We start from the raw sequence: 27,216 nt of genomic DNA, 5'->3' as shown, positions 1-27,216 counted from the left end.
AGCAACTGGTATTCCGAGGCGGTCTCCCATCCAAGCACTAAACAGGTCCATACCTCCTAAGATTCAAAGATTGGGCATTTACTCTTTTTTTTTTTTTTGTTGCAAGATTATTATGTAATTAGTAAAAATTGCCAAAAATATTACAGCAACTGGTATTTCCCGGCCGTCTTCCATCCAAGTACTAACCAGGCAAAACCTGCTATTATTCAGAGATCGGGCATTGACTTTTTTTTTTTTTTCAAGATTATTATATAATTTGTGAAAAATTTCCAAAAATCTTAAAGCAACTGGTATTACCAGGGTGTCTCCCATCCAATTACTAACCAGGCCCATACCTGCTAAGATTCAGATATGGGGCATTGACTCCTTTCTTTTTTTCTTGCAAGATTATTATATAATTTGTGAAAAATTTCCAAAAATCTTAAAGCAACTGGTATTACCAGGGGGTCTGCCATCCAATTACTAACCAGGCCGAAACCTGCTTAGTTTCCGAGCTCAGACATGATCTGGCATAGCCAGGGTGGAATGGCCATAAGCGAAGACTGCTGCAAAGAGAGAGCTATTTAAAGATCAGCCAATCTAATCGCCGGTACATTATACAGGACCAAACCTGCTTAGCTTCCGAGAGCAGACGAGATCAGGCATAGCCAGGTTGTTACGGTCGCAAGCGAAGGATACTGCAAAGAGAAGACTATTTAAAGATCAGCCAATCAAATCGCCCATACATTATATAAGTAGGAATGAAAATCCAAAAGCTTACAGCACCTGGTATTCCGAGGCGGTCTCCCATCCAAGCACTAACCAGGCCAATACCTGCTAAGATTAAGAGATCGGGCATTGGCTCTTTTTTTTTAAGATTATTATATAATTAGTAATAAATTTCCAATAATATTAGAGCACCTGGTATTACCAGGGGGTCTCCCATCCAAACACTACACAGGTCAATGACTGCTAAGATTCAAAGAATGGGCATTCACTCTTTTTTTTTTCAAGATTATTATATAATTTGTGAAAAATTTACAAAAATCTTAAAGCAACTGGTATTACCAGGGGGTCTCCCATCCAATTACTAACCAGGCCCAAACCTGCTTAGCTTCCGAGCTCAGACATGATCTGGCATAGCCAGGGTGGTATGGCCATAAGCGAAGACTGCTGCAAAGAGAGAGCTATTTAAAGATCAGTCAATCTAATCGCCGGTACATTATATAAGTAGGAAAGAAAACCCTAAAGCTTAAAGCACCTGGTATTCCCAGGCGGTCTCCCATCCAAGCACTAACCAGGCCAATACCTGCTAAGATTAAGAGATCGGGCATTGACTCTTTTTTTTTTTTTTTTTTTTTTTTAAGATTATTATATAATTAGTAATAAATTTCCAATAATATTAGAGCACCTGGTATTCCGAGGCGGTCTCCCATCCAGACACTAAACAGGTCCATGACTGCTAAGATTCAAAGAATGGGCATTGACTCTTTTTTTTTTCAAGATTATTATATAATTTGTGAAAAATTTACAAAAATCTTAAAGCAACTGGTATTACCAGGGGGTCTCCCATCCAATTACTAACCAGGCCCAAACCTGCTTAGCTTCCGAGCTCAGACATGATCTGGCATAGACAGGGTGGTATGGCCATAAGCGAAGACTGCTGCAAAGAGAGAGCTATTTAAAGATCAGCCAATCTAATATAAGTAGGAAAGAAAACCCTAAAGCTTAAAGCACCTGGTATTCCCAGGCGGTCTCCCATCCAAGCACTAACCAGGCCAATACCTGCTAAGATTAAGAGATCGGGCATTGACTCTTTTTTTTTTTTTTTTTTTTTTTAAAGATTATTATATAATTAGTAATAAATTTCCAATAATATTAGAGCACCTGGTTTTCCGAGGCGGTCTCCCATCCAAACACTAAACAGGTCCATAGCTGCTAAGATTCAAAGATTGGGCATTGACTCTTTTTGTTTCAAGATAATTATATAATTAGTACAAATTTCCAAAAATATTACAGCAACTGGTATTCCGAGGCGGTCTCCCATCCAAGCACTAAACAGGTCCATACCTCCTAAGATTCAAAGATTGGGCATTTACTCTTTTTTTTTTTTTTGTTGCAAGATTATTATGTAATTAGTAAAAATTGCCAAAAATATTACAGCAACTGGTATTTCCCGGCCGTCTTCCATCCAAGTACTAACCAGGCAAAACCTGCTATTATTCAGAGATCGGGCATTGACTTTTTTTTTTTTTCAAGATTATTATATAATTTGTGAAAAATTTCCAAAAATCTTAAAGCAACTGGTATTACCAGGGTGTCTCCCATCCAATTACTAACCAGGCCCATACCTGCTAAGATTCAGATATGGGGCATTGACTCCTTTCTTTTTTTCTTGCAAGATTATTATATAATTTGTGAAAAATTTCCAAAAATCTTAAAGCAACTGGTATTACCAGGGGGTCTGCCATCCAATTACTAACCAGGCCGAAACCTGCTTAGTTTCCGAGCTCAGACATGATCTGGCATAGCCAGGGTGGAATGGCCATAAGCGAAGACTGCTGCAAAGAGAGAGCTATTTAAAGATCAGCCAATCTAATCGCCGGTACATTATACAGGACCAAACCTGCTTAGCTTCCGAGAGCAGACGAGATCAGGCATAGCCAGGTTGTTACGGTCGCAAGCGAAGGATACTGCAAAGAGAAGACTATTTAAAGATCAGCCAATCAAATCGCCCATACATTATATAAGTAGGAATGAAAATCCAAAAGCTTACAGCACCTGGTATTCCGAGGCGGTCTCCCATCCAAGCACTAACCAGGCCAATACCTGCTAAGATTAAGAGATCGGGCATTGGCTCTTTTTTTTTAAGATTATTATATAATTAGTAATAAATTTCCAATAATATTAGAGCACCTGGTATTAACAGGGGGTCTCCCATCCAAACACTACACAGGTCAATGACTGCTAAGATTCAAAGAATGGGCATTCACTCTTTTTTTTTTTCAAGATTATTATATAATTTGTGAAAAATTTACAAAAATCTTAAAGCAACTGGTATTACCAGGGGGTCTCCCATCCAATTACTAACCAGGCCCAAACCTGCTTAGCTTCCGAGCTCAGACATGATCTGGCATAGCCAGGGTGGTATGGCCATAAGCGAAGACTGCTGCAAAGAGAGAGCTATTTAAAGATCAGTCAATCTAATCGCCGGTACATTATATAAGTAGGAAAGAAAACCCTAAAGCTTAAAGCACCTGGTATTCCCAGGCGGTCTCCCATCCAAGCACTAACCAGGCCAATACCTGCTAAGATTAAGAGATCGGGCATTGACTCTTTTTTTTTTTTTTTTTTTTTTTTAAGATTATTATATAATTAGTAATAAATTTCCAATAATATTAGAGCACCTGGTTTTCCGAGGCGGTCTCCCATCCAAACACTAAACAGGTCCATAGCTGCTTAAGATTCAAAGATTGGGCATTGACTCTTTTTGTTTCAAGATAATTATATAATTAGTACAAATTTCCAAAAATATTACAGCAACTGGTATTCCGAGGCGGTCTCCCATCCAAGCACTAAACAGGTCCATACCTCCTAAGATTCAAAGATTGGGCATTTACTCTTTTTTTTTTTTTGTTGCAAGATTATTATGTAATTAGTAAAAATTGCCAAAAATATTACAGCAACTGGTATTTCCCGGCCGTCTTCCATCCAAGTACTAACCAGGCAAAACCTGCTATTATTCAGAGATCGGGAATTGACTTTTTTTTTTTTTTCAAGATTATTATATAATTTGTGAAAAATTTCCAAAAATCTTAAAGCAACTGGTATTACCAGGGTGTCTCCCATCCAATTACTAACCAGGCCCATACCTGCTAAGATTCAGATATGGGGCATTGACTCCTTTCTTTTTTTCTTGCAAGATTATTATATAATTTGTGAAAAATTTCCAAAAATCTTAAAGCAACTGGTATTACCAGGGGGTCTGCCATCCAATTACTAACCAGGCCGAAACCTGCTTAGTTTCCGAGCTCAGACATGATCTGGCATAGCCAGGGTGGAATGGCCATAAGCGAAGACTGCTGCAAAGAGAGAGCTATTTAAAGATCAGCCAATCTAATCGCCGGTACATTATACAGGACCAAACCTGCTTAGCTTCCGAGAGCAGACGAGATCAGGCATAGCCAGGTTGTTACGGTCGCAAGCGAAGGATACTGCAAAGAGAAGACTATTTAAAGATCAGCCAATCAAATCACCCATACATTATATAAGTAGGAATGAAAATCCAAAAGCTTACAGCACCTGGTATTCCGAGGCGGTCTCCCATCCAAGCACTAACCAGGCCAATACCTGCTAAGATTAAGAGATTGGGCATTGGCTCTTTTTTTTAAGATTATTATATAATTAGTAATAAATTTCCAATAATATTAGAGCACCTGGTATTACCAGGGGGTCTCCCATCCAAACACTACACAGGTCAATGACTGCTAAGATTCAAAGATTGGGCATTCACTCTTTTTTTTTTTCAAGATTATTATATAATTTGTGAAAAATTTACAAAAATCTTAAAGCAACTGGTATTACCAGGGGGTCTCCCATCCAATTACTAACCAGGCCCAAACCTGCTTAGCTTCCGAGCTCAGACATGATCTGGCATAGCCAGGGTGGTATGGCCATAAAGCGAAGACTGCTGCAAAGAGAGAGCTATTTAAAGATCAGTCAATCTAATCGCCGGTACATTATATAAGTAGGAAAGAAAACCCTAAAGCTTAAGCACCTGGTATTCCCAGGCGGTCTCCCATCCAAGCACTAACCAGGCCAATACCTGCTAAGATTAAGAGATCGGGCATTGACTCTTTTTTTTTTTTTTTTTTTTTTTTTAAGATTATTATATATTAGTAATAATTTCCAAATAATATTAGAGCACCTGGTATTCCGAGGCGGTCTCCCATCCAGACACTAAACAGGTCCATGACTGCTAAGATTCAAAGAATGGGCATTGACTCTTTTTTTTTTCAAGATTATTATATAATTTGTGAAAAATTTACAAAAATCTTAAAGCAACTGGTATTACCAGGGGGTCTCCCATCCAATTACTAACCAGGCCAAACCTGCTTAAGCTTCCCGAGCTCAGACATGATCTGGCATAGACAGGGTGGTATGGCCATAAGCGAAGACTGCTGCAAAGAGAGAGCTATTTAAAAGATCAGCCAATCTAATAAAAGTAGGAAAGAACCCAAAGCTTAAAAGCACCTGGTATTTCCCAGGCGGTCTCCCATCCAACGCACTAACCAGGCCAATACCTGCTAAGAATTAAGAAGATCGGGCCATTGACTTCTTTTTGTGCGTCGTTATTTTTTTTTTTTTTTAAAGTATTATTATAATAATTAGTACAAATTCCAATAATATTAGAGCACCTGGTTTTCCGAGGCGGTCTCCCGTTCCCATCCAACACTAAAACAGGTCCATAGCTTGCTAAGATTCCCAAGATTGGGCATTGACGTCTTTTTGTTTCAAAGATAATTATCATAATTAGTACAAATTTCCAAAAATATTAACAGAGCAAACTGGTATTCCGAGGCGGTCTCCCATCCAAGCACTAAACAGGTCCATACCTCCTAAGATCGCAAAAGCATTGGGCCATTTACATCTTTTATTTTTTTTTTTGTTGCAAGATTATTAATGTAATAAGTAAAAATTGCCAAAAAATATTTACAGGCAACTGGCTAATTTCCCGGCCGTCTTCCATCCAAGTACTAACCAGGCAAAACCTGCTATTATTATTGACTTTTTTTTTTTTTCAAGATTATTATATAATTTGTGAAAAATTTCCAAAAATCTTAAAGCAACTGGTATTACCAGGGTGTCTCCCATCCAATTACTAACCAGGCCCATACCTGCTAAGATTCAGATATGGGCATCTGCTCTTTTTTTTTTTTTTCTTGCATTATTATATAATTTGTGAAAAATTTCCAAAAATCAAAGCAACTGGTATTACCAGGGGGTCTGCCATCCAATTACTAACCAGGCCGAAACCTGCTTAGTTTCCGAGCTCAGACATGATCTGGCATAGCCAGGGTGGAATGGCCATAAGCGAAGACTGCTGCAAAGAGAGAGCTATTTAAAGATCAGCCAATCTAATCGCCGGTACATTATACAGGACCAAACCTGCTTAGCTTCCGAGAGCAGACGAGATCAGGCATAGCCAGGTTGTTACGGTCGCAAGCGAAGGATACTGCAAAGAGAGGACTATTTAAAGATCAGCCAATCAAATCGCCCATACATTATATAAGTAGGAATGAAAACCCAAAAGCTTACAGCACCTGGTATTCCGAGGCGGTCTCCCATCCAAGCACTAACCAGGCCAATACCTGCTAAGATTAAGAGATCGGGCATTGGCTTTTTTTTTTAAGATTATTATATAATTAGTAATAAATTTCCAATAATATTAGAGCACCTGGTATTACCAGGGGGTCTCCCATCCAAACACTACACAGGTCATGACTGCTAAGATTCAAAGAATGGGCATTGACTCTTTTTTTTTTCAAGATTATTATATAATTTGTGAAAAATTTACAAAAATCTTAAAGCAACTGGTATTACCAGGGGGTCTCCCATCCAATTACTAACCAGGCCCAAACCTGCTTAGGCAAGATTATTATATAATTAGTAAAAATTTCCAAAAATATTAGAGCACCTGGTATTTCCAGGGCTAAGATTCAAAGATGGGCATTCACTCTTTTTTTTTCAAGATTATTATATAATTTGTGAAAAATTTACAAAAAATCTTAAAAGCAACTGGTATTACCAGGGGGTCTCCATCCAATTACTAACCAGGCCCAAACCTGCTTAGCTTCCGAGCTCAGACATGATCTGGCATAGCCAGGGTGGTATGGCCATAAGCGAAGACTGCTGCAAAGAGAGAGCTATTTAAAGATCAGTCAATCTAATCGCCGGTACATTATATAAGTAGGAAAGAAAACCCTAAAGCTTAAAGCACCTGGTATTCCCAGGCGGTCTCCCCATCCAAGCACTAACCAGGCCAATACCTGCTAAGATTAAGAGATCGGGCATTGACTCTTTTTTTTTTTTTTTTTTTTTTTTTGTTTTTTTTTTTTTAAGATTATTATATAATTAGTAATAAATTTCCAATAATATTAGAGCAACCTGGTATTCCGAGGCGGTCTCCCATCCAGACACTAACAGGTCCATGACTGCTAAGATTCAAAGAATGGGCATTGACTCTTTTTTTTTCAAGAATTATTATATGATTGTGAAAATTTACAAAAATCTTAAAGCAACTGGTATTACCAGGGGTCTCCCATCCAATTACTAACCAGGCCCAAACCTGCTTAGCTTCCGAGCTCAGACATGATCTGGCATAGACAGGGTGGTATGGCCATAAGCGAAGACTGCTGCAAAGAGAGAGCTATTTAAAGATCAGCCAATCTAATATAAGTAGGAAAGAAAACCCTAAAGCTTAAAGCACCTGGTATTCCCAGGCGGTCTCCCATCCAAGCACTAACCAGGCCAATACCTGCTAAGATTAAGAGATCGGGCATTGACTCTTTTTTTTTTTTTTTTTTTTTTTTAAAGATTATTATATAATTAGTAATAAATTTCCAATAATATTAGAGCACCTGGTTTTCCGAGGCGGTCTCCCATCCAAACACTAAACAGGTCCATAGCTGCTAAGATTCAAAGATTGGGCATTGACTCTTTTTGTTTCAAGATAATTATATAATTAGTACAAATTTCCAAAAATATTACAGCAACTGGTATTCCGAGGCGGTCTCCCATCCAAGCACTAAACAGGTCCATACCTCCTAAGATTCAAAGATTGGGCATTTACTCTTTTTTTTTTTTTTGTTGCAAGATTATTATGTAATTAGTAAAAATTGCCAAAAATATTACAGCAACTGGTATTTCCCGCGTCTTCCATCCAAGTACTAACCAGGCAAAAACTGCTATTATTGACTTTTTTTTTTTTTTTCAAGATTATTATATAATTTGTGAAAAATTTCCAAAAATCTTAAAGCACTGGTATTACCAGGGTGTCTCCCATCCAATTACTAACCAGGCCCATACTGCTAAGATTCAGATATGGGGCATTGACTCCTTTCTTTTTTTCTTGCAAGATTATTATATAATTTGTGAAAAATTTCCAAAAATCTTAAAGCAACTGGTATTACCAGGGGGTCTGCCATCCAATTACTAACCAGGCCGAAACCTGCTTAGTTTCCGAGCTCAGACATGATCTGGCATAGCCAGGGTGGAATGGCCATAAGCGAAGACATAGCTGCTAAGATTCAAAGATTGGGCATTGACTCTTTTTTGTTTCAAGATAATTATATAATTAGTACAAATTTCCAAAAATATTACAGCAACTGGTATTCCGAGGCGGTCTCCCATCCAAAGCACTAAAACAGGTCCATACCTCCTAAGATCCAAAGATTGGGCATTTACTCTTTTTTTTTTTTGTTGCAAGATTATTATGTAATTAGTAAAAATTGCCAAAAATATTACAGCAACTGGTATTTCCCCGGCCGTCTTCCATCCAAGTACTAACCAGGCAAACCTGCTATTATGACTTTTTTTTTTTTTTTTCAAAGATTATTATATAATTTGTGAAAAAATTTCCAAAAATCTTAAAGCAACTGGTATTACCAGGGTGTCTCCCATCCAATTACTAACCAGGCCCATACCTGCTAAGATTCAGATATGGGCATTGACTCCTTTCTTTTTTTCTTGCAAGATTATTATATAATTTGTGAAAAAATTTCCAAAAATCTTAAAGCAACTGGTATTACCAGGGGGTCTGCCATCCAATTACTAACCAGGCCGAAACCTGCTTAGTTTCCGAGCTCAGACATGATCTGGCATAGCCAGGGTGGAATGGCCATAAGCGAAGACTGCTGCAAAGAGAGACTATTTAAAGATCAGCCATCTAATCGCCGGTACATTATACAGGACCAAACCTGCTTAGCTTCCGAGAGCAGACGAGATCAGGCATAGCCAGGTTGTTACGGTCGCAAGCGAAGGATACTGCAAAGAGAAGACTATTTAAAGATCAGCCAATCAAATCGCCCATACATTATATAAGTAGGAAAGAAAACCAAAAGCTTAAGCACCTGGTATTCCCAGGCGGTCTCCCATCCAAGCACTAACCAGGCCAATACCTGCTAAGATTAAGAGATCGGGCATTGACTCTTTTTTTTTTTTAAAGATTATTATATAATTAGTAATAAATTTCCAATAATATTAGAGCACCTGGTATTCCGAGGCGGTCTCCCATCCAGACACTAAACAGGTCCATGACTGCTAAGATTCAAAGAATGGGCATTGACTCTTTTTTTTTTCAAGATTATTATATAATTTGTGAAAAATTTACAAAAATCTTAAAGCAACTGGTATTACCAGGGGGTCTCCCATCCAATTACTAACCAGGCCCAAACCTGCTTAGCTTCCGAGCTCAGACATGATCTGGCATAGCCAGGGTGGTATGGCCATAAGCGAAGACTGCTGCAAAGAGAGAGCTATTTAAAGATCAGCCAAATCTAATATAAGTAGGAAAGAAAACCCTAAAGCTTAAAGCACCTGGTATTCCCAGGCGGTCTCCCATCCAAGCACTAACCAGGCCAATACCTGCTAAGATTAAGAGATCGGGCATTGACTCTTTTTTTTTTTTTTTTTTTTTTTAAGATTATTATATAATTAGTAATAAATTTCCAATAATATTAGAGCACCTGGTTTTCCGAGGCGGTCTCCCATCCAAACACTAAAAGAGAGAGCTATTTAAAGATCAGCCAATCTAATCGCCGGTACATTATACAGGACCAAACCTGCTTAGCTTCCGAGAGCAGACGAGATCAGGCATAGCCAGGTTGTTACGGTCGCAAGCGAAGGATACTGCAAAGAGAAGACTATTTAAAGATCAGCCAATCAAATCGCCCATACATTATATAAGTAGGAATGAAAATCCAAAAGCTTACAGCACCTGGTATTCCGAGGCGGTCTCCCATCCAAGCACTAACCAGGCCAATACCTGCTAAGATTAAGAGATCGGGCATTGGCTCTTTTTTTTAAGATTATTATATAATTAGTAATAAATTTCCAATAATATAGAGCACCTGGTATTACCAGGGGGTCTCCCATCCAAACACTACACAGGTCAATACTGCTAAGATTCAAAGATTGGGCATTCACTCTTTTTTTTCAAGATTATTATATAATTTGTGAAAAATTTGACAAAAAGTCTTAAGCAGACTGGTATTACCAGGGGGTCTCCAATCCAACAATTACTTAACCAGGCCCAACCCTGCTTAGCTTCGGAGGCTCATGACATGATCTGGCATTACGCCAAGCGGTGGTATGGCCATAAGCGAAGACTGCTGCAAAGAGAGAGCTATTTAAAGATCAGTCCAATCTAATCGCCGGTACATATATAAGTAGGAAAGAAAACCCTAAAGCTTAAAGCACCTGGTATTCCCAGGCGTCTCCCATCCAAGCACTAACCAGGCCAATACCTGCTAAGATTAAGAGATCGGGCATTGACTCTTTTTTTTTTTTTTTTTTTTTTTTTTTAAGATTATTATATAATTAGTAATAAATTTCCAATAATATTAGAGCACCTGGTATTCCGAGGCGGTCTCCCATCCAGACACTAAACAGGTCCATGACTGCTAAGATTCAAAGAATGGGCATTGACTCTTTTTTTTTCAAGATTATTATATAATTTGTGAAAAATTGACAAAAATCTTAAAGCAACTGGTATTACCAGGGGGTCTCCCATCCAATTACTAACCAGGCCCAAACCTGCTTAGCTTCCGAGCTCAGACATGATCTGGCATAGACAGGGTGGTATGGCCATAAGCGAAGACTGCTGCAAAGAGAGAGCTATTTAAAGATCAGCCAATCATAATATAAGTAGGAAAGAAAACCCTAAAGCTTAAAGCACCTGGTATTCCCAGGCGGTCTCCCATCCAAGCACTAACCAGGCCAATACCTGCTAAGATTAAGAGATCGGGCATTGACTCATTTTTTTTTTTTTTTTTTTTTTTTAAGATTATTATATAATTAGTAATAAATTTCCAATAATATTAGAGCACCTGGTTTTCCGAGGCGGTCTCCCATCCAAACACTAAACAGGTCCATAGCTGCTAAGATTCAAAGATTGGGCATTGACTCTTTTTGTTTCAAGATAATTATATAATTAGTACAAATTTCCAAAAATATTACAGCAACTGGTATTCCGAGGCGGTCTCCCCATCCAAGCACTAAACAGGTCCATACCTCCTAAGATTCAAAGATTGGGCATTTACTCTTTTTTTTTTTTTTGTTGCAAGATTATTATGTAATTAGTAAAAATTGCCAAAAATATTACAGCAACTGGTATTTCCCGGCCGTCTTCCATCCAAGTACTAACCAGGCAAAAACCTGCTATTATTGACTTTTTTTTTTTTTTCAAGATTATTATATAATTTGTGAAAATTTCCAAAAATCTTAAAGCAACTGGTATTACCAGGGTGTCTCCCATCCAATTACTAACCAGGCCCATACCTGCTAAGATTCAGATATGGGGCATTGACTCCTTTCTTTTTTTCTTGCAAGATTATTATATAATTTGTGAAAAATTTCCAAAAATCTTAAAGCAACTGGTATTACCAGGGGGTCTGCCATCCAATTACTAACCAGGCCGAAACCTGCTTAGTTTCCGAGCTCAGACATGATCTGGCATAGCCAGGGTGGAATGGCCATAAGCGAAGACTGCTGCAAAGAGAGAGCTATTTAAAGATCAGCCAATCTAATCGCCGGTACATTATACAGGACCAAACCTGCTTAGCTTCCGAGAGCAGACGAGATCAGGCATAGCCAGGTTGTTACGGTCGCAAGCGAAGGATACTGCAAAGAGAAGACTATTTAAAGATCAGCCAATCAAATCGCCCATACATTATATAAGTAGGAATGAAAATCCAAAAGCTTACAGCACCTGGTATTCCCAGGCGGTCTCCCATCCAAGCACTAACCAGGCCAATACCTGCTAAGATTAAGAGATCGGGCATTGGCTCTTTTTTTTTTAAGATTATTATATAATTAGTAATAAATTTCCAATAATATTAGAGCACCTGGTATTACCAGGGGGTCTCCCATCCAAACACTACACAGGTCCAATGACTGCTAAGATTCAAAGAATGGGCATTCACTCTTTTTTTTTTCAAGATTATTATATAATTTGTGAAAAATTTACAAAAATCTTAAAGCAACTGGTATTACCAGGGGGTCTCCCATCCAATTACTAACCAGGCCCAAACCTGCTTAGCTTCCGAGCTCAGACATGATCTGGCATAGCCCAGGGTGGTATGGCCATAAGCGAAGACTGCTGCAAAGAGAGAGCTATTTAAAGATCAGCCAATCTAATCGCCGGTACATTATATAAGTAGGAAAGAAAACCCTAAAGCTTAAAGATCAGCCAATCTAATCGCCGGTACATTATACAGGACCAAACCTGCTTAGCCTTCCGAGAGCAGACGAGATCAGGCATAGCCAGGGTTGTTTACGGTCGCAAGCGAAGGATACTGCAAAGAGAGGACTATTTAAAGATCAGCCAATCAAATCGCCCATACATTATATAAGTAGGAATGAAAACCCAAAAGCTTACAGCACCTGGTATTCCTAGGCGGTCTCCCATCCAAGCACTAACCAGGCCAATACCTGCTAAGATTAAGAGATCGGGCATTGGCTCTTTTTTTTAAAGATTATTATATAATTAGTAATAAATTTCCAATAACATTAGAGCACCTGGTATTACCAGGGGGTCTCCCATCCAAACACTACACAAGTCCATGACTGCTAAGATTCAAAGAATGGGCATTGACTCTTTTTTTTTTCAAGATTATTATATGATTTGTGAAAAATTTACAAAAATCTTAAAGCAACTGGTATTACCAGGGGGTCTCCCATCCAATTACTAACCAGGCCCAAACCTGCTTAGCTTCCGAGCTCAGACATGATCTGGCATAGCCAGGGTGGTATGGCCATAAGCGAAGACTGCTGCAAAGAGAGAGCTATTTAAAGATCAGCCAATCTAATCGCCGGTACATTATATAAGTAGGAAAGAAAACCCTAAAGCTTAAGCACCTGGTATTTCCCAGGCGGTCTCCCATCCAAGCAGTAACCAGGCCAATACCTGCTAAGATTAAGAGATCGGGCATTGACTCTTTTTTTTTTTTTTTTTTTTTTTAAAGATTATTATATAATTAGTAATACATTTCCAATAATATTAGAGCACCTGGTTTCCGAGGCGGTCTCCCATCCAACACTAAACAGGTCCATAGCTGCTAAGATTCAAAGATTGGGCATTGACTCTTTTTGTTTCAAGATAATTATATAATTAGTACAAATTTCCAAAAATATTACAGCAACTGGTATTCCGAGGCGGTCTCCCATCCAAGCACTAAACAGGTCCCATACCTCCTAAGATTCAAAGATTGGGCATTTACTCTTTTTTTTTTTTTTTGCAAGATTTTTATGTAATTAGTAAAAATTGCCAAAAATATTACAGCAACTGGTATTTCCCGGCCGTCTTCCATCCAAGTACTAACCAGGCAAAACCTGCTATTATTCAGAGATCGGGCATTGACTTTTTTTTTTTTTTCAAGATTATTATATAATTTGTGAAAAATTTCCAAAAATCTTAAAGCAACTGGTATTACCAGGGTGTCTCCCATCCAATTACTAACCAGGCCCATACCTGCTAAGATTCAGATATGGGCATTGACTCCTTTCTTTTTTTCTTGCAAGATTATTATATAATTTGTGAAAAATTTCCAAAAATCTTAAAGCAACTGGTATTACCAGGGGGTCTGCCATCCAATTACTAACCAGACCGAAACCTGCTTAGTTTCCGAGCTCAGACATGATCTGGCATAGCCAGGTGGAATGGCCATAAGCGAAGACTGCTGCAAAGAGAGACCTATTTAAAGATCAGCCAATCTAATCGCCGGTACATTATACAGGACCAAACCTGCTTATCTTCCGAGAGCAGACGAGATCAGGCATAGCCAGGTTGTTACGGTCGCAAGCGAAGGATACTGCAAAGAGAAGACTATTTAAAGATCAGCCAATCAAATCGCCCATACATTATATAAGTAGGAATGAAATCCAAAAGCTTACAGCACCTGGTATTCCGAGGCGGTCTCCCATCCCAAGCACTAACCAGGCCAATACCTGCTAAGATTAAGAGATCGGGCATTGGCTCTTTTTTTTTAAGATTATTATATAATTAGTAATAAATTTCCAATAATATTAGAGCACCTGGTATTAACAGGGGGTCTCCCATCCAAAACACTACACAGGTCATGACTGCTAAGATTCAAAGAATGGGCATTCACTCTTTTTTTTTTCAAGATTATTATATAATTTGTGAAAAATTTACAAAAATCTTAAAGCAACTGGTATTACCAGGGGGTCTCCCATCCAATTACTAACCAGGCCCAAACCTGCTTAGCTTCCGAGCTCAGACATGATCTGGCATAGCCAGGGTGGTATGGCCATAAGCGAAGACTGCTGCAAAGAGAGAGCTATTTAAAGATCAGTCAATCTAATCGCCGGTACATTATATAAGTAGGAAAGAAAACCCTAAAGCTTAAAGCACCTGGTATTCCCAGGCGGTCTCCCATCCAAGCACTAACCAGGCCAATACCTGCTAAGATTAAGAGATCGGGCATTGACTCTTTTTTTTTTTTTTTTTTTTTTTAAGATTATTATATAATTAGTAATAAATTTCCAATAATATTAGAGCACCTGGTTTTCCGAGGCGGTCTCCCATCCAAACACTAAACAGGTCCATAGCTGCTTAAGATTCAAAGATTGGGCATTGACTCTTTTTGTTTCAAGATAATTATATAATTAGTACAAATTTCCAAAATATTACAGCAACTGGTATTCCGAGGCGGTCTCCCATCCAAGCACTAAACAGGTCCATACCTCCTAAGATTCAAAGATTGGGCATTTACTCTTTTTTTTTTTTTTGTTGCAAGATTATTATGTAATTACTAAAAATTGCCAAAAATATTACAGCAACTGGTATTTCCCGGCCGTCTTCCATCCAAGTACTAACCAGGCAAAACCTGCTATTATTCAGAGATCGGGAATTGACTTTTTTTTTTTTTTCAAGATTATTATATAATTTGTGAAAAATTTCCAAAAATCTTAAAGCAACTGGTATTACCAGGGTGTCTCCCATCCAATTACTAACCAGGCCCATACCTGCTAAGATTCAGATATGGGGCATTGACTCCTTTCTTTTTTCTTGCAAGATTATTATATAATTTGTGAAAAATTTCCAAAAATCTTAAAGCAACTGGTATTACCAGGGGGTCTGCCATCCAATTACTAACCAGACCGAAACCTGCTTAGTTTCCGAGCTCAGACATGATCTGGCATAGCCAGGGTGGAATGGCCATAAGCGAAGACTGCTGCAAAGAGAGACCTATTTAAAGATCAGCCAATCTAATCGCCGTACATTATACAGGACCAAACCTGCTTAGCTTCCGAGAGCAGACGAGATCAGGCATAGCCAGGTTGTTACGGTCGCAAGCGAAGGATACTGCAAAGAGAGGACTATTTAAAGATCAGCCAATCAAATCGCCCATACATTATATAAGTAGGAATGAAAACCCAAAAGCTTACAGCACCTGGTATTCCCAGGCGGTCTCCCATCCAAGCACTAACCAGGCCAATACCTGCTAAGATTAAGAGATCAGGCATTGGCTCTTTTTTTTTAAGATTATTATATAATTAGTAATAAATTTCCAATAATATTAGAGCACCTGGTATTACCAGGGGGTCTCCCATCCAAACACTACACAGGTCCATGACTGCTAAGATTCAAAGAATGGGCATTGACTCTTTTTTTTTTCAAGATTATTATATAATTTGTGAAAAATTTACAAAAATCTTAAAGCAACTGGTATTACCAGGGGGTCTCCCATCCAATTACTAACCAGGCCCAAACCTGCTTAGCTTCCGAGCTCAGACATGATCTGGCATAGCCAGGGTGGTATGGCCATAAGCGAAGACTGCTGCAAAGAGAGAGCTATTTAAAGATCAGCCAATCTAATCGCCGGTACATTATATAAGTAGGAAAGAAAACCCTAAAGCTTAAAGATCAGCCAATCTAATCGCCGGTACATTATACAGGACCAAACCTGCTTAGCTTCCGAGAGCAGACGAGATCAGGCATAGCCAGGTTGTTACGGTCGCAAGCGAAGGATACTGCAAAGAGAGGACTATTTAAAGATCAGCCAATCAAATCGCCCATACATTATATAAGTAGGAATGAAAACCCAAAAGCTTACAGCACCTGGTATTCCTAGGCGGTCCTCCCATCCAAGCACTAACCAGGCCAATACCTGCTAAGATTAAGAGATCGGGCATTGGCTCTTTTTTTTAAAGATTATTATATAATTAGTAATAAATTTCCAATAACATTAGAGCACCTGGTATTACCAGGGGGTCTCCCATCCAAACACTACACAAGTCCATGACTGCTAAGATTCAAAGAATGGGCATTGACTCTTTTTTTTTCAAGATTATTATATGATTTGTGAAAAAATTTACCAAAAATCTTAAAGCAACTGGTATTACCAGGGGGTCTCCCATCCAATTACTAACCAGGCCCAAACCTGCTTAGCTTCCGAGCTCAGACATGATCTGGCATAGCCAGGGTGGTATGGCCATAAGCGAAGGACTGCTGCAAAGAGAGAGCTATTTAAAGATCAGCCAATCTAATCGCCGGTACATTATATAAGTAGGAAAGAAAACCCTAAAGCTTAAAGCACCTGGTATTCCCAGGCGGTCTCCCATCCAAGCAGTAACCAGGCCAATACCTGCTAAGATTAAGAGATCGGGCATTGACTCTTTTTTTTTTTTTTTTTTTTTTTTTAAAGATTATTATATAATTAGTAATACATTTCCAATAATATTAGAGCACCTGGTTTTCCGAGGCGGTCTCCCATCCAAACACTAAACAGGTCCATAGATGCTAAGATTCAAAGATTGGGCATTGACTCTTTTTGTTTCAAGATAATTATATAATTAGTACAAATTTCCAAAAATATTACAGCAATGGTATTCCGAGGCGGTCTCCCATCCAAGCACTAAACAGGTCCATACCTCCTAAGATTCAAAGATTGTGCATTTACTATTTTTTTTTTTTTTTTTGCAAGATTATTATGTAATTAGTAAAAATTGCCAAAAATATTACAGCAACTGGTATTTCCCGGCCGTCTTCCATCCAAGTACTAACCAGGCAAAACCTGCTATTATTCAGAGATCGGGCATTGACTTTTTTTTTTTTTTCAAAATTATTATATAATTTGTGAAAAATTTCCAAAAATCTTAAAGCAACTGGTATTACCAGGGTGTCTCCCATCCAATTACTAACCAGGCCCATACCTGCTAAGATTCAGATATGGGGCATTGACTCCTTTCTTTTTTTCTTGCAAGATTATTATATAATTTGTGAAAAATTTCCAAAAATCTTAAAGCAACTGGTATTACCAGGGGGTCTGCCATCCAATTACTAACCAGGACCGAAACCTGCTTAGTTTCCGAGCTCAGACATGATCTGGCATAGCCAGGGTGGAATGGCCATAAGCGAAGACTGCTGCAAAGAGAGACCTATTTAAAGATCAGCCAATCTAATCGCCGGTACATTATACAGGACCAAACCTGCTTATCTTCCGAGAGCAGACGAGATCAGGCATAGCCAGGTTGTTACGGTCGCAAGCGAAGGATACTGCAAAGAGAAGACTATTTAAAGATCAGCCAATCAAATCGCCCATACATTATATAAGTAGGAATGAAAATCCAAAAGCTTACAGCACCTGGTATTCCGAGGCGGTCTCCCATCCAAGCACTAACCAGGCCAATACCTGCTAAGATTAAGAGATCGGGCATTGGCTCTTTTTTTTAAGATTATTATATAATTAGTAATAAATTTCCAATAATATTAGAGCACCTGGTATTAACAGGGGGTCTCCCATCCAAACACTACACAGGTCAATGACTGCTAAGATTCAAAGAATGGGCATTCACTCTTTTTTTTTTTCAAGATTATTATATAATTTGTGAAAAATTTACAAAAATCTTAAAGCAACTGGTATTACCAGGGGGTCTCCCATCCAATTACTAACCAGGCCCAAACCTGCTTAGCTTCCGAGCTCAGACATGATCTGGCATAGCCAGGGTGGTATGGCCATAAGCGAAGACTGCTGCAAAGAGAGAGCTATTTAAAGATCAGTCAATCTAATCGCCGGTACATTATATAAGTAGGAAAGAAAACCCTAAAGCTTAAAGCACCTGGTATTCCCAGGCGGTCTCCCATCCAAGCACTAACCAGGCCAATACCTGCTAAGATTAAGAGATCGGGCATTGACTCTTTTTTTTTTTTTTTTTTTTTTAAGATTATTATATAATTAGTAATAAATTTCCAATAATATTAGAGCACCTGGTTTTCCGAGGCGGTCTCCCATCCAAACACTAAACAGGTCCATAGCTGCTTAAGATTCAAAGATTGGGCATTGACTCTTTTTGTTTCAAGATAATTATATAATTAGTACAAATTTCCAAAATATTACAGCAACTGGTATTCCGAGGCGGTCTCCCATCCAAGCACTAAACAGGTCCATACCTCCTAAGATTCAAAGATTGGGCATTTACTCTTTTTTTTTTTTTTGTTGCAAGATTATTATGTAATTACTAAAAATTGCCAAAAATATTACAGCAACTGGTATTTCCCGGCCGTCTTCCATCCAAGTACTAACCAGGCAAAACCTGCTATTATTCAGAGATCGGGCATTGACTTTTTTTTTTTTTCAAGATTATTATATAATTTGTGAAAAATTTCCAAAAATCTTAAAGCAACTGGTATTACCAGGGTGTCTCCCATCCAATTACTAACCAGGCACCATACCTGCTAAGATTCAGATATGGGGCATTGACTCCTTTCTTTTTTTCTTGCAAGATTATTATATAATTTGTGAAAAATTTCCAAAAATCTTAAAGCAACTGGTATTACCAGGGGGTCTGCCATCCAATTACTAACCAGGCCGAAACCTGCTTAGTTTCCGAGCTCAGACATGATCTGGCATAGCCAGGGTGGAATGGCCATAAGCGAAGACTGCTGCAAAGAGAGAGCTATTTAAAGATCAGCCAATCTAATCGCCGGTACATTATACAGGACCAAACCTGCTTAGCTTCCGAGAGCAGACGAGATCAGGCATAGCCAGGTTGTTACGGTCGCAAGCGAAGGATACTGCAAAGAGAAGACTATTTAAAGATCAGCCAATCAAATCGCCCATACATTATATAAGTAGGAATGAAAATCCAAAAGCTTACAGCACCTGGTATTCCGAGGCGGTCTCCCATCCAAGCACTAACCAGGCCAATACCTGCTAAGATTAAGAGATCGGGCATTGGCTCTTTTTTTTTAAGATTATTATATAATTAGTAATAAATTTCCAATAATATTAGAGCACCTGGTATTACCAGGGGGTCTCCCATCCAAACACTACACAGGTCAATGACTGCTAAGATTCAAAGATTGGGCATTCACTCTTTTTTTTTCAAGATTATTATATAATTTGTGAAAAATTTTACAAAAATCTTAAAGCAACTGGTATTACCAGGGGGTCTCCCATCCAATTACTAACCAGGCCCAAACCTGCTTAGCTTCCGAGCTCAGACATGATCTGGCATAGCCAGGGTGGTATGGCCATAAGCGAAGACTGCTGCAAAGAGAGAGCTATTTAAAGATCAGTCAATCTAATCGCCGGTACATTATATAAGTAGGAAAGAAACCCTAAAGCTTAAAGCACCTGGTATTCCCAGGCGGTCTCCCATCCAAGCACTAACCAGGCCAATACCTGCTAAGATTAAGAGATCGGGCATTGACTCTTTTTTTTTTTTTTTTTTTTTTTTAAGATTATTATATAATTAGTAATAAATTTCCAATAATATTAGAGCACCTGGTATTCCGAGGCGGTCTCCCATCCAGACACTAAACAGGTCCATGACTGCTAAGATTCAAAGAATGGGCATTGACTCTTTTTTTTTTCAAGATTATTATATAATTTGTGAAAAATTTACAAAAATCTTAAAGCAACTGGTATTACCAGGGGGTCTCCCATCCAATTACTAACCAGGCCCAAACCTGCTTAGCTTCCGAGCTCAGACATGATCTGGCATAGACAGGGTGGTATGGCCATAAGCGAAGACTGCTGCAAAGAGAGAGCTATTTAAAGATCAGCCAATCTAATATAAGTAGGAAGAAAACCCTAAAGCTTAAAGCACCTGGTATTCCCAGGCGGTCCTCCCATCCAAGCACTAACCAGAGCCATACCTGCCTAAGATTAAGAGATCGGGCATTGACTCTTTTTTTTTTTTTTTTTTTTTAAAAGATTATTATATACATTAGTACAAATTTCAATAATGATTAGAGCACCTGGTTTTCCGAGGCGGTCTCCATCCAAACACCTAAACAGGTCCATAGCTGCTAAATTCAAAGATGGGCATTGACTCTTTTGTTTCAAGATAATTATATAATTAGTACAGAATCTCCAAAAATATTTACAGCCAACTGGTATTCCGAGCCGGTCTCCCATCAAGCACTAAACAGGTCCATACCTCCTAAGATCCAAAGATTGGGCATTTTGAAGGATACTGCAAAGAGAGGACTATTTAAAGATCAGCCAATCAAATCGCCCATACATTATATAAGTAGGAATGAAAACCCAAAAGCTTACAGCACCTGGTATTCCCAGGCGGTCTCCCATCCAAGCACTAACCAGGCCAATACCTGCTAAGATTAAGAGATCAGGCATGGCTCTTTTTTTTAAAGATTATTATATTAATTAGTAATAAATTTCCAATAATATTAGAGCACCTGGTATTTACCAGGGGGTCTCCCATCCAAACACTACACAGGTCCATGACTGCTAAGATTCAAAGAATGGGCATTGACTCTTTTTTTTTTCAAGATTATTATATAATTTGTGAAAAATTTACAAAAATCTTAAAGCAACTGGTATTACCAGGGGGTCTCCCATCCAATTACTAACCAGGCCCAAACCTGCTTAGCTTCCGAGCTCAGACATGATCTGGCATAGCCAGGGTGGTATGGCCATAAGCGAAGACTGCTGCAAAGAGAGAGCTCTATTTAAAGATCAGCCAATCTAATCGCCGGTACATTATACAGGACCAAACCTGCTTAGCTTCCGAAGCAGACGAGATCAGGCATAGCCAGGTTGTTACGGTCGCAAGCGAAGGATACTGCAAAGAGAGGACTATTTAAAGATCAGCCAATCAAATCGCCCATACATTATATAAGTAGGAATGAAAACCCAAAAGCTTACAGCACCTGGTATTCCCAGGCGGTCTCCCATCCAAGCACTAACCAGGCCAATACCTGCTAAGATTAAGAGATCAGGCATTGGCTCTTTTTTTTTAAGATTATTATATAATTAGTAATAAATTTCCAATAATATTAGAGCACCTGGTATTACCAGGGGGTCTCCCATCCAAACACTACACAGGTCCATGACTGCTAAGATTCAAAGAATGGGCATTGACTCTTTTTTTTTTCAAGATTATTATAATTTGGTGAAAAATTTTACAAAAATCTTAAAGCAACTGGTATTACCAGGGGGTCTCCCATTCCAATTACTAACCAGGCCCAACCTGCTTAGCTTCCGAGCTCAGACATGATCTGGCATAGCCAGGGTGGTATGGCCATAAGCGAAGACTGCTGCAAAGAGAGAGCTATTTAAAGATCAGCCAATCTAATCGCCGGTACATTATATAAGTAGGAAAGAAAACCCTAAAGCTTAAAAGATCAGCCAATCTAATCGCCGGTACATTATACAGGACCAAACCTGCCTTAGCTTCCGAGAGCAGACGAGATCAGCATAGCCAGGTTGTTACGGTCGCAAGCGAAGGATACTGCAAAGAGAGGACTATTTAAAGATCAGCCAATCAAATCGCCCCATTACATTATATAAGTAGGAATGAAAACCCAAAAGCTTACAGCACCTGGTATTCCTAGGCGGTCTCCCATCCAAGCACTAACCAGGCCAATACCTGCTAAGATTAAGAGATCGGGCATTGGCTCTTTTTTTTAAAGATTATTATATAATTAGTAATAAATTTCCAATAACATTAGAGCACCTGGTATTACCAGGGGGTCTCCCATCCAAACACTACACAAGTCCATGACTGCTAAGATTCAAAGAATGGGCATTGACTCTTTTTTTTTCAAGATTATTATATGATTTGTGAAAAATTTACAAAAATCTTAAAGCAACTGGTATTACCAGGGGGTCTCCCATCCAATTACTAACCAGGCCCAAACCTGCTTAGCTTCCGAGCTCAGACATGATCTGGCATAGCCAGGGTGGTATGGCCATAAGCGAAGACTGCTGCAAAGAGAGAGCTATTTAAAGATCAGCCAATCTAATCGCCGGTACATTATATAAGTAGGAAAGAAAACCCTAAAGCTTAAAGCACCTGGTATTCCCAGGCGGTCTCCCATCCAAGCAGTAACCAGGCCAATACCTGCTAAGATTAAGAGATCGGGCATTGACTCTTTTTTTTTTTTTTTTTTTTTTAAAGATTATTATATAATTAGTAATACATTTCCAATAATATTAGAGCACCTGGTTTTCCGAGGCGGTCTCCCATCCAAACACTAAACAGGTCCATAGCTGCTAAGATTCAAAGATTGGGCATTGACTCTTTTTGTTTCAAGATAATTATATAATTAGTACAAATTTCCAAAAATATTACAGCAAATGGTATTCCGAGGCGGTCTCCCATCCAAGCACTAAACAGGTCCATACCTCCTAAGATTCAAAGATTGGGCATTTACTCTTTTTTTTTTTTTTTTTGCAAGATTTTTATGTAATTAGTGAAAATTGCCAAAAATATTACAGCAACTGGTATTTCCCGGCCGTCTTCCATCCAAGTACTAACCAGGCAAAGCCTGCTATTATTCAGAGATCGGGCATTGACTTTTTTTTTTTTTTTCAAAATTATTATATAATTTGTGAAAAATTTCCAAAAATCTTAAAGCAACTGGTATTACCAGGGTGTCTCCCATCCAATTACTAACCAGGCCCATACCTGCTAAGATTCAGATATGGGGCATTGACTCCTTCTTTTTTTCTTGCAAGATTATTATATAATTTGTGAAAAATTTCCAAAAATCTTAAAGCAACTGGTATTACCAGGGGGTCTCCCATCCAATTACTAACCAGGCCAAAACCTGCTTAGTTTCCGAGCTCAGACATGATCTGGCATAGCCAGGGTGGTATGGCCATAAGCGAAGACTGCTGCAAAGAGAGAGCTATTTAAAGATCAGTCAATCTAATCGCCGGTACATTATATAAGTAGGAAAGAAATCCCTAAAGCTTAAAGCACCTGGTATTCCCAGGCGGTCTCCCATCCAAGCACTAACCAGTCCAATACCTGCTAAGATTAAGAGATCGGGCATTGACTCTTTTTTTTTTTTTTTTTTTTTTAAGATTATTATATAATTAGTAATAAATTTCCAATAATATTAGAGCACCTGGTATTCCGAGGCGGTCTCCCATCCAGACACTAAACAGGTCCATGACTGCTAAGATTCAAAGAATGGGCATTGACTCTTTTTTTTTCAAGATTATTATATAATTTGTGAAAAATTTACAAAAATCTTTAAAGCAACTGGTATTACCAGGGGGTCTCCCATCCAATTACTAACCAGGCCCACACCTGCTTAGCTTCCGAGCTCAGACATGATCTGGCATAGCCAGGGTGGTATGGCCATAAGCGAAGACTGCTGCAAAGAGAGAGCTATTTAAAGATCAGCCAATCTAATCGCCGGTACATTATACAGGACCAAACCTGCTTAGCTTCCGAGAGCAGACGAGATCAGGCATAGCCAGGTTGTTACGGTCGCAAGCGAAGGATACTGCAAAGAGAGGACTATTTAAAGATCAGCCAATCAAATCGCCCATACATTATATAAGTAGGAATGAAAACCCAAAAGCTTACAGCACCTGGTATTCCCAGGCGGTCTCCCATCCAAGCACTAACCAGGCCAATACCTGCTAAGATTAAGAGATCAGGCATTGGCTCTTTTTTTTAAGATTATTATATAATTAGTAATAAATTTCCAATAATATTAGAGCACCTGGTATTACCAGGGGGTCTCCCATCCAAACACTACACAGGTCCATGACTGCTAAGATTCAAAGAATGGGCATTGACTCTTTTTTTTTTCAAGATTATTATATAATTTGTGAAAAATTTACAAAAATCTTAAAGCAACTGGTATTACCAGGGGGTCTCCCATCCAATTACTAACCAGGCCCAAACCTGCTTAGCTTCCGAGCTCAGACATGATCTGGCATAGCCAGGGTGGTATGGCCATAAGCGAAGACTGCTGCAAAGAGAGAGCTATTTAAAGATCAGCCAATCTAATCGCCGGTACATTATATAAGTAGGAAAGAAAACCCTAAAGCTTAAAGATCAGCCAATCTAATCGCCGGTACATTATACAGGACCAAACCTGCTTAGCTTCCGAGCTCAGACATGATCTGGCATAGCCAGGTTGTTACGGTCGCAAGCGAAGGATACTGCAAAGAGAGGACTATTTAAAGATCAGCCAATCAAAATCGCCCATACATTATATAAGTAGGAATGAAAAACCCAAAAGCTTACAGCACCTGGTATTCCCAGGCGGTCTCCCATCCAAGCACTAACCAGGCCAATACCTGCTAAGATTAAGAGATCAGGCATTGGCTCTTTTTTTTTAAGATTATTATATAATTAGTAATAAATTTCCAATAATATTAGAGCACCTGGTATTCCGAGGCGGGTCTCCCATCCAGACACTAAACAGGTCCATGACTGCTAAGATTCAAAGAATGGGCATTGACTCTTTTTTTTTTCAAGATTATTATATAATTTGTGAAAAATTTACAAAAATCTTAAAGCAACTGGTATTACCAGGGGGTCTCCCATCCAATTACTAACCAGGCCCACACCTGCTTAGCTTCCGAGCTCAGACATGATCTGGCATAGCCAGGGTGGTATGGCCATAAGCGAAGACTGCTGCAAAGAGAGAGCTATTTAAAGATCAGCCAATCTAATCGCCGGTACATTATACAGGACCAAACCTGCTTAGCTTCCGAGAGCAGACGAGATCAGGCATAGCCAGGTTGTTACGGTCGCAAGCGAAGGATACTGCAAAGAGAGGACTATTTAAAGATCAGCCAATCAAATCGCCCATACATTATATAAGTAGGAATGAAAACCCAAAAGCTTACAGCACCTGGTATTCCCAGGCGGTCTCCCATCCAAGCACTAACCAGGCCAATACCTGCTAAGATTAAGAGATCAGGCATTGGCTCTTTTTTTTAAGATTATTATATAATTAGTAATAAATTTCCAATAATATTAGAGCACCTGGTATTACCAGGGGGTCTCCCATCCAAACACTACACAGGTCCATGACTGCTAAGATTCAAAGAATGGGCATTGACTCTTTTTTTTTTTCAAGATTATTATATAATTTGTGAAAAATTTACAAAAATCTTAAAGCAACTGGTATTACCAGGGGGTCTCCCATCCAATTACTAACCAGGCCCAAACCTGCTTAGCTTCCGAGCTCAGACATGATCTGGCATAGCCAGGGTGGTATGGCCATAAGCGAAGACTGCTGCAAAGAGAGAGCTATTTAAAGATCAGCCAATCTAATCGCCGGTACATTATATAAGTAGGAAAGAAAACCCTAAAGCTTAAAGATCAGCCAATCTAATCGCCGGTACATTATACAGGACCAAACCTGCTTAGCTTCCGAGCTCAGACATGATCTGGCATAGCCAGGTTGTTACGGTCGCAAGCGAAGGATACTGCAAAGAGAGGACTATTTAAAGATCAGCCAATCAAATCGCCCATACATTATATAAGTAGGAATGAAAACCCAAAAGCTTACAGCACCTGGTATTCCCAGGCGGTCTCCCATCCAAGCACTAACCAGGCCAATACCTGCTAAGATTAAGAGATCAGGCATTGGCTCTTTTTTTTTAAGATTATTATATAATTAGTAATAAATTTCCAATAATATTAGAGCACCTGGTATTACCAGGGGGTCTCCCATCCAAACACTACACAGGTCCATGACTGCTAAGATTCAAAGAATGGGCATTGACTCTTTTTTTTTTCAAGATTATTATATAATTTGTGAAAAATTTACAAAAATCTTAAAGCAACTGGTATTACCAGGGGGTCTCCCATCCAATTACTAACCAGGCCCAAACCTGCTTAGCTTCCGAGCTCAGACATGATCTGGCATAGCCAGGGTGGTATGGCCATAAGCGAAGACTGCTGCAAAGAGAGAGCTATTTAAAGATCAGCCAATCTAATCGCCGGTACATTATATAAGTAGGAAAGAAAACCCTAAAGCTTAAAGATCAGCCAATCTAATCGCCGGTACATTATACAGGACCAAACCTGCTTAGCTTCCGAGAGCAGACGAGATCAGGCATAGCCAGGTTGTTACGGTCGCAAGCGAAGGATACTGCAAAGAGAGGACTATTTAAAGATCAGCCAATCAAATCGCCCATACATTATATAAGTAGGAATGAAAACCCAAAAGCTTACAGCACCTGGTATTCCTAGGCGGTCTCCCATCCAAGCACTAACCAGGCCAATACCTGCTAAGATTAAGAGATCGGGCATTGGCTCTTTTTTTTAAAAGATTATTATATAATTAGTAATAAATTTCCAATAATATTAGAGTACCTGGTATTACCAGGGGGTCTCCCATCCAAACACTACACAAGTCCATGACTGCTAAGATTCAAAGAATGGGCATTGACTCTTTTTTTTTTCAAGATTATTATATAATTTGTGAAAAATTTACAAAAATCTTAAAGCAAATGGTATTACCAGGGGGTCTCCCATCCAATTACTAACCAGGCCCAAACCTGCTTAGCTTCCGAGCTCAGACATGATCTGGCATAGCCAGGGTGGTATGGCCATAAGCGAAGACTGCTGCAAAGAGAGAGCTATTTAAAGATCAGCCAATCTAATCGCCGGTACATTATATAAGTAGGAAAGAAAACCCTAAAGCTTAAAGCACCTGGTATTCCCAGGCGGTCTCCCATCCAAGCAGTAACCAGGCCAATACCT

The 27,216-nt window shown here is 39.0% G+C and overlaps 24 pseudogenes; all 24 read right to left on the bottom strand.

Annotated features, from left to right (window-relative positions):
• Positions 1-1,025: 1,025 nt before the first annotated feature.
• LOC113093502 (uncharacterized) lies at positions 1,026-1,144 on the bottom strand (annotated as a pseudogene).
• Positions 1,145-1,515: 371 nt separating this feature from the next.
• On the bottom strand, positions 1,516-1,634 carry LOC113093515 (uncharacterized; annotated as a pseudogene).
• A 1,387-nt stretch (positions 1,635-3,021) lies between these two features.
• LOC113093499 (uncharacterized) lies at positions 3,022-3,140 on the bottom strand (annotated as a pseudogene).
• A 1,401-nt stretch (positions 3,141-4,541) lies between these two features.
• On the bottom strand, positions 4,542-4,660 carry LOC113093516 (uncharacterized; annotated as a pseudogene).
• Positions 4,661-7,268: 2,608 nt separating this feature from the next.
• Positions 7,269-7,386, bottom strand: LOC113093464 (uncharacterized; annotated as a pseudogene).
• Positions 7,387-9,374: 1,988 nt separating this feature from the next.
• Positions 9,375-9,493, bottom strand: LOC113093498 (uncharacterized; annotated as a pseudogene).
• A 1,241-nt stretch (positions 9,494-10,734) lies between these two features.
• LOC113093514 (uncharacterized) lies at positions 10,735-10,853 on the bottom strand (annotated as a pseudogene).
• A 1,377-nt stretch (positions 10,854-12,230) lies between these two features.
• Positions 12,231-12,350, bottom strand: LOC113093454 (uncharacterized; annotated as a pseudogene).
• A 552-nt stretch (positions 12,351-12,902) lies between these two features.
• Positions 12,903-13,021, bottom strand: LOC113093497 (uncharacterized; annotated as a pseudogene).
• A 1,396-nt stretch (positions 13,022-14,417) lies between these two features.
• Positions 14,418-14,536, bottom strand: LOC113093496 (uncharacterized; annotated as a pseudogene).
• A 1,398-nt stretch (positions 14,537-15,934) lies between these two features.
• On the bottom strand, positions 15,935-16,053 carry LOC113093495 (uncharacterized; annotated as a pseudogene).
• A 551-nt stretch (positions 16,054-16,604) lies between these two features.
• Positions 16,605-16,723, bottom strand: LOC113093494 (uncharacterized; annotated as a pseudogene).
• Positions 16,724-18,127: 1,404 nt separating this feature from the next.
• On the bottom strand, positions 18,128-18,246 carry LOC113093493 (uncharacterized; annotated as a pseudogene).
• A 1,399-nt stretch (positions 18,247-19,645) lies between these two features.
• LOC113093492 (uncharacterized) lies at positions 19,646-19,764 on the bottom strand (annotated as a pseudogene).
• Positions 19,765-20,134: 370 nt separating this feature from the next.
• Positions 20,135-20,253, bottom strand: LOC113093513 (uncharacterized; annotated as a pseudogene).
• A 799-nt stretch (positions 20,254-21,052) lies between these two features.
• LOC113093491 (uncharacterized) lies at positions 21,053-21,171 on the bottom strand (annotated as a pseudogene).
• Positions 21,172-22,330: 1,159 nt separating this feature from the next.
• Positions 22,331-22,449, bottom strand: LOC113093490 (uncharacterized; annotated as a pseudogene).
• A 793-nt stretch (positions 22,450-23,242) lies between these two features.
• On the bottom strand, positions 23,243-23,361 carry LOC113093457 (uncharacterized; annotated as a pseudogene).
• A 369-nt stretch (positions 23,362-23,730) lies between these two features.
• Positions 23,731-23,849, bottom strand: LOC113093466 (uncharacterized; annotated as a pseudogene).
• Positions 23,850-24,336: 487 nt separating this feature from the next.
• On the bottom strand, positions 24,337-24,455 carry LOC113093488 (uncharacterized; annotated as a pseudogene).
• A 552-nt stretch (positions 24,456-25,007) lies between these two features.
• Positions 25,008-25,126, bottom strand: LOC113093451 (uncharacterized; annotated as a pseudogene).
• A 488-nt stretch (positions 25,127-25,614) lies between these two features.
• LOC113093487 (uncharacterized) lies at positions 25,615-25,733 on the bottom strand (annotated as a pseudogene).
• Positions 25,734-26,282: 549 nt separating this feature from the next.
• On the bottom strand, positions 26,283-26,401 carry LOC113093486 (uncharacterized; annotated as a pseudogene).
• A 550-nt stretch (positions 26,402-26,951) lies between these two features.
• Positions 26,952-27,070, bottom strand: LOC113093453 (uncharacterized; annotated as a pseudogene).
• Positions 27,071-27,216: the final 146 nt, after the last annotated feature.

The sequence above is a fragment of the Carassius auratus genome, unplaced genomic scaffold (genome assembly GCF_003368295.1).
Source record: "Carassius auratus strain Wakin unplaced genomic scaffold, ASM336829v1 scaf_tig00215035, whole genome shotgun sequence".
Lineage (NCBI taxonomy): Eukaryota > Metazoa > Chordata > Actinopteri > Cypriniformes > Cyprinidae > Carassius > Carassius auratus.
Note: the sequence above shows the minus strand (reverse complement) of the source record. Positions and strands in the feature narration are given on the sequence as shown.